We start from the raw sequence: 18,605 nt of genomic DNA on the forward strand, positions 1-18,605 counted from the left end.
CGCTCATGGTAGACTTTTGTGTTTTAATTAATTCTTTACGTTCACGTTGCAATGAGGGCAGAGGCTCAGATGTACACAGATGCGCAGATACATTAAAAGATCAGCTTTTTCCTTTCTCATGGGGGCCCCACCTTTCCGAATGACATAATTGTGGCACGGCGTCAAAACAAAGCTGACTGTAACAAGAACATTAAATTCACTGACTCAGAATCATGCGAAAAAAGGCTGTGCATGTTTGCCTGTTGCTGAAAGCTTAAAAGCCTAAAATAGTCATGCATTAGAGGAAAAATATAGGTTAGGGTTTTCAGCTTGCCCCAACATGTACTGTCAACATGAAATTGCTTAAGTTTTCTTCTAACAAATTTATTGTGTTTGGTTAAGTTTTTTCTTATGTTGTCCTCCTCCTCTTCTTTAGCCTCTCAATTAAGCTTCCCTAAAATGCCAAACCATCCATGACTAAGAGGGCAGATAGGTGGTCTTTTCCTGACCTCTGGCAATTCTCCACTGAAGCAAGTTGCTAGAGTTATGTGAGAGCAAGTTGGGAATGATTATCCCTCCAATTTTCCTTCTCTTTGTGCGGAAGTATCCTGCCTTTACTTTGTGCTTCCCTACAGTAACCAGCCTGAATTTGTTAACTCAACAGTGCAGAGATTCCAAGCACAAGCTCATACCCATACTTAACAGCAGTAGGAATTAATAGTGCACCACCTCACCATCAACTTTTTTTTCTCCCAATTTTCTCCCCATCTCTCCTGATGACGTTGAGTCTTTCAGGGTCACTGTTACATGCGCCATAGGCACCTTCTAATACCTTGCTTAAATGGCCATTCTTCATGTGTGAACCGGACAATTAATAGGGACAATTTTAACCTAACCCACCCGTCAGGAAACTGATAGGATCTGGTGCAACCCTGCCCCGTTTTATACCCTGCCCGATTTTACTCTCCATTGAAGTCAACAGAGAGAAATATTGGGTGGGGATGTAAAAACCAGCATTCCAACTGATCCCGTGGGTTTCCTGCTCGGCAGGTTAGGTTAAAATTACACCTTTAGTCTCAGCCTGGGATTTGACCATGGGAAGCATCACAGCTGAGCTCAATCCTAGCCTCACCGGATGTCCACATACATGTACTTTCTGGCATGATTCACTGGATAGTAGTCAAGAGTGTATACACTGCTTCATTCCCCTCTCCACCTTCCCAGCCCAGAGAACGCCAAAGCCAACTCAGTATCCCTACTGCTGCCCCTCCTGAGATCAGCTAACTCAGGACAGATCAGGAATTAAATCTGCAACTTTTAGGTTGACATTGGTTGACACTGGGCACTAGACTCAACATCATAAAAAATAAAAATTAATATTTTTAAAATTCCTATCCACAAGTCAGCCCTCCTACATCCATGTTATCCTTCAGGCCTCTTACGACCAAGTTATCCTTAAAGCCTCCTTTGTCCATATTATTCTTCAGACCTCCTACATCCATGCTATCCTTCTACATTCAGGTTATCCTCTGTGGTTGGTAGGGTGACACATGCAGATTGCAGACATCACCATGGACACAGTCACTGCTTTCCTTTATTGGCCTGCTAAAAGGCAAACAAGGGACCCGGAATAGGTCCCTCACTCGCTTTATTAGAGAAAAAAAACGAGCAGCACTAGTAAACTAGCATACCACCAGATGCCTGGCTGTAAATGTCAGTAAGACTTAAGACTGTGGATTCAAACTTATATTTCCCTATCAAACACAACATTCACATCCCCACATCATTTAAAAATTAAGTTATAAATTGCATTGTGTGATACTAGCATAAAAACACTTTGTATGACATTACTTTACTATTTTAAAAAAGCATTAACCCATTAACCTATTTAAGCAGGCCAACATCGGCATTAAAATAGTGCTCACAGGAATTTAATAAGACCATAGTTACAAGTTAATGCAATTTGCAGCCTGCTAAAGAGGGAATAGGAACATAGGAACAGGAATAAGCCATTCAATCCCTTAAGCTTGTGGTTTAACCCCATTTACCGACCTTTGATCCATATCCCTTGATACCTTTACCTAACAGTAGTCTGTCGACCTCAGTTGTGAAAGTTTCAATTGACCCAGCACCACAGCCTTTTTGGGGGAACGAGTTTCATATTTCTACTATCCTTTGTGTGAAAAAGTGTTTCCTGATTTCACTCCTGAGTGGCCTGGCTCTAATTCTAAGATTGTGCCCCCTTGTTCTGGATTCCCCCACCAGAGGAAATAGTTTATCTTTATTTACCCTATCAAATCATAGTATCATACTAGGTACAGCACAGGAGGAGGCCATTCAGCCCACCATGCCTGTGCTGGCTCTTTGAAAGAGCTTTCCAATTAGTCCAATTCCCCTGCTTTTTCCCCATAGCCCTGTAAATTTTTTTCCCTTCAAGTATTTATCTAATTCCATTTTGAAAGTTACTATTGAATCTGCTTCCACCACCCTGTCAGGCAGTGCATTCCAGATCATAACAACTCTCTGCATGAAAAAATGTTTCCTCATGTTGCCTCTGGCTCTTTTGCTGATCACCTTAAATCTGTATCCTCTGGTTACCAACCCTTCTGCCACTGGAAACAGTTTTTCCTTATTTACTCTATCAAAACCGTTCATAATTTTGAACACCTCTATCAAATCTTCTCCTAACCTTCTCTATTCTAAGGAGAACAACTCCAGCTTCTCCAGTCTCTCCACATAACTGAAGTCCCTCATCCCTAGTACCATTCAAGTAAATCTCTTCTGCACCCTCTCTAAGGCCCTGAATTGAACACAATATTCCAGCTGAGGCGTAACCAATGTTTCATACAAGTTTAGCATAACTTCCTTGCTTTTGTACTCTATACCTCTATTAATAAAGCCCAGAATCCCATATGCTTTTTTAACAGCCTTCTCAACTTGTCCTGCCACCTTCAAAGATCTGTGTATGTGAACCCCCAGGTCTCTCTGTTCCTGCACCTCCTTTAAAATTGTACCATTTAGTTTATATTGCCTCTCCTCATTCTTCCCACCAAAATGCATCACTTCACACTTCTCTGCGTTAAATTTCATCTACCATGTGTCTGCCCATTTCACCAGTCTGTCTATGTCCTCCTGAAGTCTGTTACTACCCTTCACATTGTTTACTACATTTCCGAGCTTCGTGTCACCTGCAAACTTTGAAATTATATCCTCTATATCCAAGTCCAGATAATGAATATATATCAAAAAGAGTAGTGGCCCTAATACTGATGCCTAGGGATCACCACTGTATGCTTCCCTTGTACCCTACGCTCTGCTTTCTGTTCCCTAGCCAATTTTGTATCCATGCTGCCACTGTCCCTTTAATCCCATGGGCTTTAATTTTGCTAACAAGTCTATCATATGCTTTTTGAAAGTCCACATACACAACACCAACCACATCACCTTCATTAACCCTCTCTATTACTTCATCAAAGAACTCAATCAAGTTAGTCAAACACGATTTTCCTTTTATCAAATCCGTACTGACTTTCATTTATTAGCCCATACTTTTCCAAGTGCCAATTAATTTTGTCCCAGATTATTGTCTCTAAAAGTTTCCCCACCACTGACCTTATGCTGACTGGCCTGTAATTGTCGGGTTTATTGCTCTCCCCTTTTTGAACAGGAGTGTAACATTTGCAATCCTCCAGTCCTCTAGCACTGTCCCCATATCTAAGGAGGATTGAAACATTGTGGCCAGAGCCTCAGCAATTTCCACCCTTACTTCCCTTAGTAACCTGGGATGCATCCCATCTGGACCAGGTTACTTTTCTGCTTTGAATACTGCCAATCTTTTAAGTTCCTCCTCCAATAACATTACAACCTTCTCCTTTACTGCTACAATGCAGTATCCTCTTCTATAGTGAAGACGGATGCGAAGTATTCATTTAGTACCTCAGCCATGTCCTCTACCTCCACAAGAGGATCTCCTTTTTTCTATCTAATCAGTCCCACACCTCCTTTGACTACCCTCTTACTATTTATATGTTTATAAAATACTTTTGGGTTCCTTTTTATGTCATCCACTAATCTATTCTCATGCTCTCTCTTTGCCCCTCTTATTCCCTTTTTTAGATCTCCCCTGTACTTTCTGTATTCTGCCTGGCTCTCTACTGTATTATGAACCTTACATTCGTCATAAGCTTCCTTTTTCTGTTTCATTTTAATCTCTATATCTTTAGTCATCCAGGGAGCTCTAGTTTTGGATGCTTTCCTTTGCCCCTCGTAGGGATGTGTCTACTCTGTGCCCGAACCAACTCCTCCTTGAAGGTCTCCCATTATTCAATTACTGTTTTGCCTTCCAATTTTTGATTCCAATCCACCTGGGCAAGATTCCTTTTCAACTCATTGAAATTTGCCCTCCTCCAGTTAAGCATTTTCGCATTTGATTGTTCCTTGTCCTTTTCCTTAACTATTCTAACACTAATGATATTATGATCACCGTTCCCCAAATGCTCCCCCACTGAAACATGCACCTCCTGCCTGATTTCATTCCCCAGAACTAGATCCAGCACTGTTTCCTAACTGATTGGGCTAGAAACGCACTGTTCCAGAAAGTTCAGTTGAACACTTTTCAGGAATTCCTCCCCATCTTTGCCCTTTACGCTGTTACTGTCCCAGTCTATATTGGGATAATTGAAGTCCCCCGTTATCACTACTCGATAGTTCTTGCATCTTTCTGTAATTTGCCTTCAAATTTTCTCCTCTATCTCCTTCTCACTATTGGTGGCCTATAGTATACACGCAGTAATGTAATGGCTCCTCTGTTGTTCCTTAATTCTAATCAAATAGATTCTGTCTTTGACCCCTCAACTACATCATCCCTTTCCAGTGCTATAATAGTGCAATACTGCCACCTTTCCTCCATTCTTTCCTTCCCTATCTTTCCTGAATATCTTGTAGCCAGGAATATTCAGTACACAGTCCTCCCCTTCTTTGAGCCAGGTCTCTGTTATTGCCACTACATCACAGTTCCCATGTGACGACTTGAGCCCACAGCTCACCAACCTTATTCACCACGCTACGTGCATTTACGCACATGCACTCTGAACTCATCTAAGACTGCCTCGTATTTGCCCCCTGTCTGATCTCTCCTATTTCTGAACTATTCTTTACTCTAGTGTTACTTGTCCCTCCCAGTCCTCTGTGCACCTTGTTTCTCGTCTCTACTGTTTCATCCTAGTGCCCACCCCCCCGTCAAATTGGTTTAAATCCTCCCCCACAGCACAAGTTAACCTCCCGCCAAGACATTGGTCCCAGCTCTGTTGAGGTGCAACCAGTCCATCTTGAATAGATCCCTCCTGTCCCAGAACTGGTCCCAATGCTCCAGGAATCTGAAGCCCTCCCTCCTGCACCATTATTCCAGCCATGCATTAACCTGTCTTATCCTACTACTCCTGTACTCACTAGCACATGGCACGAGGAGTAATCCAGAGATTACTATCTTTGAGGTCCTGCTTTTTAATATCCTCCTTAGCACCTGAAACTCTGACTGCGGGACCATGACCCTTTTCCTTCCTATGTCATTGGTTCCCATATGGACCATGACTTCTGGCTGTTCCCCTTCCCCCCCTCAAAATGTTCTGCTCCCTCTTAGTGATGTCCTTTATCAAGGTACCAGGGAGGCAACACACCATGCAAGACTCACATAAAATGGTTACAGAAACGCCTGTCTATCCCCCGACTATCAAGTCCTCTATAACAGCTGTATTTGCCCCCCCCCGTGCAGCCGAGTCTCCCATGGATTTGCTCCTGACAGCACTCTCCCGAGGAGTCAGCACCCTTACTGGTATTCAACACTGAATACCGGTTTGTGAGTGCCACTCTCCCAGGGGACTCCTGCACTGACTACACCTAATTCCCACACTCACCAAAATCCCTGTTGAAAGTCCTCACTCTGTTAGCACTTCACTCCGTTAGAGGTTCACTCTCTGTCTTTGCCAACCTCTGTGCTCAAGCCTTTTAGCAATTTGAACACCTCGATTAGACCTCTCCTCAATCTTCTAAACTCAAGGGAATACAAACCAAGTTTATGCAACCTGTCCTCCTAATTTAACCAGTTAACTGCCGGTATAATTTTGGTGAATCTGCGCTGCACCCTCTCCAAGGTCGGTATATCCTTTCTGAGGTGTGGTGCTCAGAACTGAATGTAATACTCCAGATGGGGTCTAACTATACAACAGCATTCCTTCCTCTCCAAGCAGTATTTTGTATTGCATTTTTATGGCCAGTTGTCTGCATAGAAAATTTGTATTTTGTTAAAAATTGTTAAATTGATTGATCATAGTACCCTTTCTGTGCTATAAAATCATGGTCAAATGGGTTGTCACAAATACACTGCTACAATGGCTCCAGAAATCTAATATTACGACCGTGGCACTAATTCAAACAAGTTGCCCTGACATGTGAATTATTCCCTCCTCCATCAGCGTAGTTGAATGTTTATCCCTGGTGGTACTGCTAAGAATGACATATTATGACATGTCTGGGACAACGTAGGAGTGTGTGTGCATCACTCTATATGTTTGCAAATGCAGATTAGAACCTTGAGAAAAAGTACAGGACAAGCTTCAATAAAATGGTGCATTGACATGGGCACTAAACCATCGTGTCTCACAGTATCCGTCATTGTACCTTGTGAGGAATAGCACAGAGGCTGTAACTATTTCCTACCACAGAAATAGTTTTATCATTTGCTTGAATTTATTTTATAAGTTATTTCTTATTTTGTCTACATAACAATAGTCACTCCGTTGCAAAAGTAATTAACTGAGTGAAGGGCTTTTAAAAGTTTAAACAACATGATAAGGCACTATATAAATGAAAGTATTTCCTTCCTTCTTTGAATCTCCCTCTGAAAATTCCCAAACCTTGCATTTTCCCCATCCGCCAATGTTAAACTGGCATTGGGAGGTTTGTATGACTGACCTAGTAATGATTCCCACTTAGATTTTTTTTCTTCCCCTGTGTGGAAAGGCCTTCCCTTCACTCAGCGGGGCCGGGAGCCCATTTCACATCTCTCCCGAGTCAATGGAAATAAAAATCGAGAGAGATGTAAAACGGGCTGCTGATTCGTTTTACACGATCGCACAAAGTCAAAGATCTACCCCAGTGCCTCAGTCACGTTTTTGAGATTTTACACTAGATATTTTCTCAGGTATAGCATCACTGGCCACTCCCGTAAGCAGGCCACCTGTTCCCTATGATCAGCTGATAGGAGGCACAAGAGAGTGGCTGGGATGAGTTATCCTTTGATTCTCTCCTCTCTCTCTCTGGGCAAGTGCTGGACCTTTGCTTAACAACTTCTCACAATAACACAGCTGAGATCTGAAAATTCATTACTTCAGGAACTGGAGGCCCAAAGCTTTGTTCTATTATTTAATGGTGCAACAAATTGGAAGAATGAAACTTTGTGGAGTGTAATACTAATGGTAGGTTTGCTACATTTAAAGAGGGAGAATTGTAAAGCCATTTTCTACTGGTTCTTGGTTAGGTCAGATTCTGGGAGATCTGCATTTTGAGGCAGCTTTCAGCATTCATGCTATTAAATACAACACCTTAATCCCATTTCCAAAATCGTAGGCCCCTTTTCACGTAGATTTAATTTTCTCTGCATTCAACATTATTATTTTATATTGCTAATAATATTGCGATTGAGGACTACGGTAGTATTTGTGCAGCAAGATAGAAATGTGAGCTTTTAGTAAATAAGAAAGCTCAATACAAGAGAAGCCTCTGAATGTAGATAAGGAATAGGAGGGAGCCCATGGTAGAACATTCAGGCATACCAGAGATAATTGTGTGGGGCTGGGAGGAGAAGCCGTTGCAGGAGTTGTGTTGGCTACATTGGGACAGATGTTAATGGACCTACGAGAGAGCCATTCCAGAGAGGTGGACCATGGAGAGGAGATGGTGGAGGAGAATGCAATAGTTGATCATGTTGAAGACTGTGGAGAGGCTCAGGAACACAAGGAGGATTATTGTACCATGGTTGCAGTCACATAGAATATCGTGGTGACGTTAACCAATGCAGTTTCGGTATTGTGGTGGAACAGAACCGAGACTGAATGGATTTGAACAGGAAGTACTTGAAGTGATCTGCACAGATTATTCTGGTGAAGGAGGGGAGGTTAGAGATGGACAGTAGTTGGAGAGGATGGAGGAGTTGAGAATGGCCTTTTTGAAAATGGAGGGGTGGGACCTGTACCTGAGGAAAGAAAGCAACCGATGAAGTTGCATTATTAAAAGTTTAGATATTGACTCCTAACAGCAGAAATATCCCTGCTAGTAGGGTGGCCATTTTAAGCATTGATGCTCTGGCCAATCCTCCCTGGTCCTTCTTCTTAACAAATGTGGGATGTCATAAAAGGCCATTAGAATAACAGTTAAACTGAGTTGTTTGACTATGTATCTGGCCACACATTGTGCTGTGAAAGAAATTGGTTTCGTTTTATTGTCGTGTTGGAACAATCATTAACATCAAAACACAAAACTCCGCCCATAGCTGTGTAGGCTTTTGATTTTTTTTATTCTGTTATTATTTTTTATATATCCTCCAGTCATGACAGCAGAGATATTGGAACTGGTCTGTTCCACGCCTTACTGCACAAGAGCACGTGTTTGACTATTTAACTCTTGGCATCAATTACATGTAGCTATAAAAACAACTTTGAGCTCTAAATGTAGATTCACATGGAACTATTTCACACAAGTAATAGAGTTATGGATCACTTACCAGGGAAGATTACTGACGCAAATACTATAAATGGGTTCAAGTCAAATGGATATTTCAGCCTTTACCAATATGGCGGGCTGTGCACTTCTGGTGTGGAATGTGCGCGCGCACTCTGCCTGCCATATTGGACGCTTACAGGTGTAAAACGGACGTGACATCAACAAATTTCTAGGCCTAAGCTATTTCTAGTGTTTTAAAAAGAGAGTGATTACAAGTGTGTGCAGAGCTCTCAACTGACAACCAGAGTGTGATTTGCAGCCTGGCAATGTAACAGAGGTCTCGCTGGCTGCAATTCCCACTCTGCAATTACCAGACCATTGTTAAGATTGCTTTTATACTGGCAATATATTACAACCATAATGTAGGATATTATAAACCTGTTCTACTTTTACTTTAGTGCACAATAGTGCTTATCAAATTAAAGCAATCCTTATTGTACTGCTCTGTGACGTACAATGAGAATCATTACAACGTTTTATCTCTTCCGATATTTACTTCTGCAATCGCCGCCCAGATTCAGGGTCTCTCTTTCCACTTTGTATGAGTGAAGATTGAAATATAAAGAATATTTTTTTTTAAAGAAACATTTACAACCAGCCAGCTTCAAGGGTTAAAGACATAGCAAGTCTGCTTATCAGGTCATCAAATCGCATTTTCCTTGTGAAATGTCATTTGCAGATTTGAGTCATTTATTGCGAAAAAAAAAGAGAAACCACACAATGTCAGATGTTTGTTGTAAAGTGCATCCGATTTTACCTGTGAAAACAGGATGCGTGAGACAGGCTGACCTTTCAGTTGCACATAGGAGGGTATTTAAATTAACGTAGGTGGGTGGAACAACAAATCTGCTGAACACCACGAATGCTGTAGATGTTTCAAAATGGTTTACTGATTAGTGTTGGGAGCAACAGCTACAGGTATCTTTGTGGTATCAGGCTAATCTTGCAACGAGGTGATCACTGTGTTTGCTGGTTGTATACACACTCACCACTTTACAACAACGACTTGCAATTTATCATGGTAAAACACCCCAAGGCTCTTCCCAGCAGCGTTATCAAACAAAATTTGACACCGAGCCACATAAGGAGATATTAGAAATAAAACCAGAAAATGCTGGAGAGGCTCAGCAAGTCAGGCAGCATCTGTGGAGAAAGAAACAGAATTAACGTTTCAGGTTGAAGACCTTTCGTCAGAACTGGAAGATGATAAAAGAGTTAAAGTTTTTGAGCAAGTTCAGAGACAGGGAAAGGGAGGTAGAGGGAGGGTAGGAAAGAACAAAAGGGAAGGTCTGTGATAGGGTGGAGGGCACGAGTGATTAAATGACAAAAGGGATGATGGTGCAAGGCAAGGAGGGTGGTGATGGGACAGGTTAAGAAACAAAAGATTGATCAGGAGTAGCTGTAAATGGCAGCAGCAGGACCATTACCAGCACTAGCTGACCGAAAAAATAGGAGCAGTGGTTATGATCTGAAGTTATTGAAATCAGTGTTGTGTCTGGAATGTTGTAAAGTGCCTAAATGAAAGATGAGGTGCTGTTCCTTGAGCTTATGTTGAGCTTCATTGGAACAGTGTAAGAGGCCGAAGACAGAGAGGTCAGAGTAGGTGTGGGACGGGGAATTAAAACAGCAAGCAACCGGCAGGTCAGGGTCACGTTTGTGAAAAGAGCAGAGGTGTTCATCAAAGCGATCGCCCAGTCTGCATTTGGTCTCCCCAATGTAGAGGAGACCGCATTGTGAGCAGCGGATACAGTATACTAAATTGAAAGAAGTACAAGCAAACCGCTGCTTCACCTGGAAGGAGTGTTTGGGGCCCTGGACGGTGGGAAGGGAGAAGGTGAAGGGGCAGGTGATGCATCTCCTGCGCTCGCACGGGAAGGTACCGTGGGGAGAGCAGGTGTTGGGGGGTGATGGAAGAGTGGACCAGGGTGTCACAGAGGGAGCAGTCCCTTTGGAATGCTGAAACGGGAGGGGAGGGGAAGATGCGTTTGGTGGTGAGATCGTGCTGGAGGTGGCGGAAATGGCGGAGGATGATATGTTAAATGTGGAGGATGGTGGGGTGGAAGATGAGGACAAGGAGGACCCTATCATGGTTCTGGGAGGGAAGGGAAGAGGTGAGAACAGAAGTGTGGGAAATGGGATGGACATGGTCGAGGGCCCTGTCAACTACAGTGGAGGGGAACCCTCGGTTGAGGAAAAAGGAAGACATATCGGAAGCACTGGTGTGGAAGGTGGTATTGTTAGAAGAGGTGCACTGTGGACCCTTTCTCCTGTCTTCAGAATTCTCGTTCCACCTGGACCCCTACCTCTGGCCTCTTACCCTCTTTCATTGCGAACTGCCGGCGTGATATTGGCCGGCTCAATTTCTCTACTCCCCTCACTCACTCTAACCTGCCTCCATCTGAACTCGCAGAACTCCATTCTCTCAGGTCCAACCCTGACATTGTCATTAAACCTGCTGACAAGGGCGGCGCTGGTGTTGCGTGGCGAACAGACCTCTATCTTGCAGAGGCTGAACGCCAACTCTCCTACACCTCCTCCTACCTCCCCTGGACCATGACCCCACCGCCGAACATCAAGCCATAGTTTCCCAGACCGTCACTGACCTCATCTCCTCTGGAGATCTTCCCTCCATGGCCTCCAACGTCATAGGCCCCCAACTCTGCACAGCCCGCTTCTGCCTGCTTCCCAAGATCCACAACAGGACTGTCCCGGGAAACCCATCATTTCAGCCTTTTCTTGCCCCACGGAACTTATTACCTCCTATCTTGACTCTATTTTTTCTCCCCTTGTCCACTCTTCCAACCTACATCCGCGACTCTTCTGACGTCCTCCGCCACTTTAACAGTTTCCAGTTCCCCGGCCCTAACCATCTCCTTTTCACCGTGGATGTCCGGTCCCTCTACACCTCCATCCCCCACCAGGACGGCCTGCGGGCCCTTCACTTCTTCCTTGAACGGAGGCCCAACCAGTCCCCATCCACCACCACCCTCCTCCGCCAGGCTGAACTTGTTCCTACGTTGAACAACTTCTCCTTTGACTCCACTCACTTCCTCCAAATAAAAAGTGTCGCCATGGTTACCTATATGGGTCCCAGCTGCGTCTGCCTTTTTGTGGGATACGTGGAACATTCTTTGTTCCAGTCCTACTCAGGTCCTCTCCCTCACTTCTTTTTCAGGTACATTGATGACTGTATCGGTGCTGTTTCCTGCTGTCGCTCCAAACTGAAAGATTTCATGAACTTCGCTTCCAATTTCCACCCCTCCCTCACCTTCACATGGTCCACCTCCGACTCTTTCCTTCCTCGACTTCTCTATCTCCATTTCTGGGGATAGGCTGTCAACCAATATCTATTATAAGCCCACCGACTCCCACAGCTACCTCGATTACACTTCCTCCCACCCTGTTTCCTGTAAGGACTCTATTCCCTTCTCCCAGTTTCTCCGTCTCCGTCGCATCTGTTCTGACGATGCCACCTTCCACACCAGTGCTTCCTATATGTCTTCTATGGGGTCGGAAGCTCAGCTCAGGATCAAATAGGACGCCAAGGCTGCAAACAGTCTGGTTCAGCCTCAGACCCGAGTTGCCAACCATCCAGGATTGCCCTGGAGTCTTCAGGAGTTAAAGACTAATCTCCAGGACACTGCTGCAAGCAATCCAGGAGAAAAATCATGGGTGCATTAAATTTTCTTTGAACGCTTTTGTTTACTAGTTATAAAAACATTGGACATGGTGAAAAAACGCTGTTTGACTGACAGTCAAGAATCATCCAATCGAGTGATGAGAAGTCTATTCGTTTTCCAATTAGCGGAGAAATGTGGTGTGTGGTGAGCATGGGCGTGTCCAACACAACTCAGACAGTTGCTAAACTTTATAAGTTTTTCGCGTTCTTGCCTTTTACCTATGAGGTGTAGCACTTTTGTTTGACCAAAAATTAACTGACTCCAGCTTGTATATAAACAGCGAATGAATTTAGAAGTTATTGCAAATTTTACCTAGAGTTCAGTTTGAATTTGTGCTTTTTGCGTAACTGCATTTTTGTGAAAAGCCTCACTAAATGCCGGTAAATGCAGTTTTTGGAGGGCTGTCTGGTAAGTAATTTTTGTTGTGGAAAATATTTTATTGTAGAAAACATTGATTTTGATCTCTCTGCCTGTATCCAGACTTGTTCTGCTCTATTTGATCCACCTATTTTGTCTTATTCATTGACTGCAGTGCATGTTCTGTCCTGCTCAGATACTTTCCATTGAATTTGCCCAGCTGTCTTTCAGTGCCAAGCCAGATAGTTCATGTTGCTCTCCCACTCTCACTCAAAATGCCATGAAATATACCTCATTAATTCAACAATTTGAACTTTCTCAGGTAGTGGTCGTAGTTAAGAAAGTTGCTACCACTTATCAGAAATGTTTGTCACCATTGCAAGGATATAATATGGACCTGAAAAGGTTTATAATAGAGGTGAAGAGAAATGAGAGAGGGAAGGAAAGTAGGAAAGCAACTGATTCTAGGGGTGCCTGCAATTCACGAATTAGTAAGCTTCCGCTCTTGGTCATCTGATTATGGAAATGCCAACCAGGGATTTGACAACTCCCCACAGGTAGGAAAGAAGCTTTAGTGTACGTCACCTCGAGTGACTCTCAGCAAATTGGGCCTCGAGCATCATCTGCATATTCGGGGGAGCTGCCAGCGTGGTCTTCAGGTAAGTTCCGGGAAGGAGGGGGGTGCGGGGTTGGAACATGCAACAGAGGGAGGGGGAGGTGATCACCAGGACTGTGGAGTCGGAGGAATGCTCCTGCTCATCCTGGCTCCACAGAAAGGTGTTCATTAAAAAAAAAAATTAAAAATCAGTGGCTGCTGAAGAATGCTGAATGAGGAAGGCCCGACACCAGCCCTGCTAATTGACAACTAATTTTTTAAAGGGGTCCTTCTACAGATGTTAGGCACTGCATTAACACAGTCAAAGACCCTTACCCTGTTTTAGGCATCCACCCGGGACACAAATTTAGCTGTGGGACCAATGCCGGTGCACGCCCTCCCACTGCTAAATTTTTATGCTTTGCGCCCATTTTACGCCCGAAAAACGGGTCCAGCGCATACCAATTTCCATCCCATTATTTCAGTTCTGAGTTAATGGCTTGAGGTAAAACTACCCAAATTGCCCCATGATATTGGTTAACAAGCTGCCCTTTGCACACAGCAAAAAACTGACTCGGAAGTGACAGAAAAGAGAGAAAGAGAAAGAGAGAGAGAAAGAGTGAGTGAATGCAAGAATATAGACTGGATGGATTTACTGCACAGGAGGAATTCTTGCGTCTCACTTGTTGCTGTCCTCTTAGAATAATTTATGAATTAATGTCTATTTTTCAAGATTTAATTTTTTATCACCATTTAGTGCTAGTGAGTTCAATTTCAAATTAGATCTTGCAAACATGAATGCATAAAATGAATAATTTCTATGAGGTGGTTCTGAACCCACAGTAACATGAAATAGTCCATTTGGTTTAAATTGCTGAAAACTGATATGTGAGCACTTGGGATTTGGGTTGACTTTAAATAAATGGATCACCCATGCAAGGAAGCACAACATGCTTCTCTGCTTGGATGCTGACATACTCATCAATGGGTGGGGGAGGGAATGTGAGAGGTATTGAGCAGCCAACATCTGTCACTAAAACCTGGCAGCAAAGGAGATGGCTTTTCAAGATGACTGATGCAATTTTTATAAATGATAAAAAGAAAGACTTGCATTTATATAGTGCCTTTCACGACCTCAGGATGACCCAAAGCTCTTTATAGCCAATTAAGTTCTTTTTTTGAAGTGTAATCACTGTGGTAATGTAGGACACGTTGCGGACAGCCAATTTGCACACAGCAAGGTTCCCGCAAACAGCAATGTGATAATGACCAGATAATCTGTTTTAGGGATTAGTTTAGAAAAACTTTCTATCTGCTGTTTGGTGAGTTGGGGCATCCAATGGCCTAGTTTGCGGGGAGGGGTACAGTTGGTGACCTATGTGGGGAGGAGTGCTGATTCCTATCCTTTTTAAATCCCTTTATACGATCTCTTATTCCTGGTAGGAGTGGATATGGATTTACAGTGGTTATGCACCTGTCCATTTATTGGTTTCATAGGAAGGGGCTATGCAGTGTCTTGATGATGGTTTGGGTATTACAGTTTTGCATTTTCATGCTAGATTTTTTTTTGAATTCAGCATCACCGACGACTCCTATAAGCAGACATCCCCTCTGCAGTGTACCATATTTCTGTCTAGTATCTAGGTAAATGATATTGAGGCCTATGGATCATAACACAGAACCATTACTCTGTACACCAACTATTGGAATGTATCACTATTTAGCAACTGATTCTCCTCTCTTCAAAAAGCAGATGGTTTGTTTAAGTAAGACTGGTAAGAGAACAGTATAAAGCAGTTACTCATACACTTCACCATCCCCCTCTATTCCTTCACCACAACAGTGACTACACTTCTAAAGTACTTAATTGGCTGTAAAGTGCTTTGGGACGTCCCGAGGTCGTGAAAGGCGCTAAATAAATGCAAGTCTTTCTTTCTTTCTATGCATAAAATAATAAAGATGACATCCATTTTCTCTCTATATATAGACTTTAAAACAGAAGCTCACTTCTTATGCTACAGTTTCAATCTGGTCTAGTTAACCGCTACCCAGCGGTTTACTAGACCAGTGGCCTGGAAACTGAAACTAAGTGCTTACTTGCATTAAGGCAGCTCCAATTTATCATTTAACATCCTTTGAACATATACTGAAACAAAAGACAATAGACAACTGTGCCTTCCGTTAGATCAAGAGCAATTCACAGATTATCAATTGCTTGGAATGTTTGTCCACCCAATGCAATTGCCACTTCCAATAAAGTATGGCGCTATCTCAGAGCCTGAGTAGAACCAAAGTGTCAAGCTGAACAAATTGAATAGAACAGCACCTAAGCAGCAAAATGTTGTGAAGTGCTTCTTAGGAACATTTACCCAAAGTGACACTTTTTGCATGCCAGATTGCGATGAATGCTGCCTTCGTCTTATAGAAAAGTAGCTAGCCATGACTGATCTTACCCTGCATGGCCTGTTTTAATCCTCACATACTGCTTCTAGCAATAAAGAATCCAAACCAAAATTTAACATAGATTTTAAAAAATATATTTTTTACACGAGTGTTTGTGCTTCATGCACAAATCGGGTCAACTGTAGCTTAGTGGGAAGCAAGGTGTATTTGTGGTTGTCAGTGATGGAATTGGCACCTTTATGGTGGAACTGCATCCATCTGGTCTCCTTTAGCCTTGGGAGTGAAGGCGGCCTTCAGGTGTTGAGCATCTGTCTAATCCTTCCTAAGCTGCTCATAGAGCAGTTTTACCTGTGCTAAGCAGCGTGGGTAAGAAGTGCTGCCATCATGACTTTACACTGTGCCCTTAAAACCCTGATTTTGGCTTCACATTTCAGGCCCTCCAAAGCTAAATACATGCTCAAACACCAAATCAATCCTCTAAATCCATCCCAAATCTCTACTAGTACTGAAAGATCGTATTATGTATTTCACAAAAAGTTCTTGAAATCATAAAGTACATTAACTCATATTAAAGGTTTAGAAGATATTTATTGATACAAATCTTTATACTAGAGAACCTATTGAAATATGGAACATTACATTTCCACTAGACGCAACTCGGAGGAGGGTTCATGCAGCAGTAAAATAATTTTCCTTTGGATGCACTGGTAAGAGGGAGCTAACCAGGCTTCTGACATTTTGTGAACTAGCGATAGAGTTACCATTGGGGATCAGGCAGGGTGATCAATAGAGAGCAGGTCTAACCTGCTGTAGGATTGCTCCATTTCTTTTCCTGGTGTCAAATGAGCGATGATAAGATTATTATCCAATCTTTATTGTGGCAGTTTACTTGATCACTGTGAGATGGGATGACATTTGCTTGCTTAGTTTTACTCTCTGTGGCTGCAAATTTGCTGATTTGAATCAGAAAGAAATGCAGATTTACATCAGAAGAAGGTTTCAACAGATTGAGTGAAAACAGAAGCTATACAGTGACCTACAGGAGCTGTTACATTGTCTCTGAAGCCTAGCTGTACACAAATTATCAGCTAAAATCCCAGGAGGAAATTCTCCTGCTCCCCTTGTACATATATAAGAAGTATTTGCAGGATAAACATATTATCCTAGTGTATTTTCTCCATGTCTTAAAATAAAATAGTTCCAGAGGTTTCCTTTGCGACCTTCTATAGATTAGACAATGATCTACGAAAGCTTTTCTAAAGAGTTTCCATTGGCACCCAGTGATATTGTGCATGGCTCCAATATATTCTTTCCTTTGCTTTTTTTTGCACTTCTTTCCTAGAATCAGTGTCACAGCCTTTGAGACGCATATATTCTGCGCAATGTCCAAGATTTGAAACACTGAAACTCGTGGGGTTAAGCTGCAAAGTCAAAGCTTAAATTATTTTGGTAACTATACGTGTTTCTACTTGGCAGCTTCCAGGGAAGTTTTGGCTATAGCCCGATCTAAATCTTGGACCTAAAAACCCACTGGCGGTTGATGCCAGTTTAAGCGTCAGGATATGACCGTTGACTCCAGTGCCGACCCCATCAAATTATGCGACGTCAAGGGAAGGTCACCTAATTTAAATAATCTAGGTGGGCGACCTTGCCACTTGGGGTGCATCTCAGGCGGCTGACAGAGGAAGAAGGCTGCAAAATGTAACAGAGCATACCTGCTCCGTGGCAGGGGATGCCAGGGCTCCCGTCCAGCAAAGAAGGTGGAAATGCATCCACCAGCCCCCTTCATAAAAGGGGCTGAAAAATAACCACAATTTTTTTTTAATACAGGGAGGGTGCAGGCCACAACCCAGGCTTGGACCTCCAGGGAGGCCCCATTTTTACCAGATGCCGGGCCAGCACGCCTGCTCTGATTTGGTGTACCAGCTCACTGATCCTACACCAGGCTGGGGGAAGAGAAAATTCCTTGTTTGGGAATCTCTTCCCCCGGCCATTCCCCGTATGACTCTGCGGGAACTGGTAGGGAAGGTTGGGAGCCAATGCATTTGAGTCCCCACATGATTTCCAGCCCTTCTGCCGGAGTGCACCAGAAGAGCCAAATGTTCAGCCCCCTTGTGTCTAAAATGTTCATGTCATTAAATATAATCCTCAGAAAATGTAGACAGAAAAATCCTTTGAGAAACTTAGCTATTGTTTATTTTCTTTATCCCTTCTTACCCTTTCACCGTCTTCTCTTGACTTTCTCCACTTCAAGTTAAGTCAGGCCACTAGGGCAACGGGTCATAAAATTAACTTAGTGAAAAGTAAAATGTATCTTATATACAAAAAAAGTCTTTATTTAAAAACATGATAAACAATTTGGAATAACATACCCGGTAAGGTCGTGGAATGAAAGACATTTGGGGAGTTGAAAATGCAGTTGGATGCTAGCCTGAGTCAGTGATGAGCTGAAGGGTCCAAGTTCATCTTTGATTTTCTTATGTTCTTATTTTCTGACGTTTATTTCTTTTTCTTATTTTTTTTTTCTTTCTGTTGTTGTGGCTCAGCAGATAATTAATTGTAAGTAAAATGTCTCTACAACTTAATGGAGCTCACTCCACAATATAAGTATAAAGGTTACAATCGCGATGACCCTGGTTGGAGTTCACCTTGGCATGCAAAATGATCTTAGGCACTTAGCTGGCCAGCAGATGGAGCCCATACTCCATTAGGTCTTCGCAATCTCAAACACTTTTTCTGGAAATGTATTCTGCGAAAACAAGTTTCATTCATTTATAACTTGTAAACATGGCAGCAATGATCCTGCTACATATGTA

The sequence above is a fragment of the Heptranchias perlo genome, chromosome 27 (assembly GCF_035084215.1).
Source record: "Heptranchias perlo isolate sHepPer1 chromosome 27, sHepPer1.hap1, whole genome shotgun sequence".
NCBI lineage: Eukaryota > Metazoa > Chordata > Chondrichthyes > Hexanchiformes > Hexanchidae > Heptranchias > Heptranchias perlo.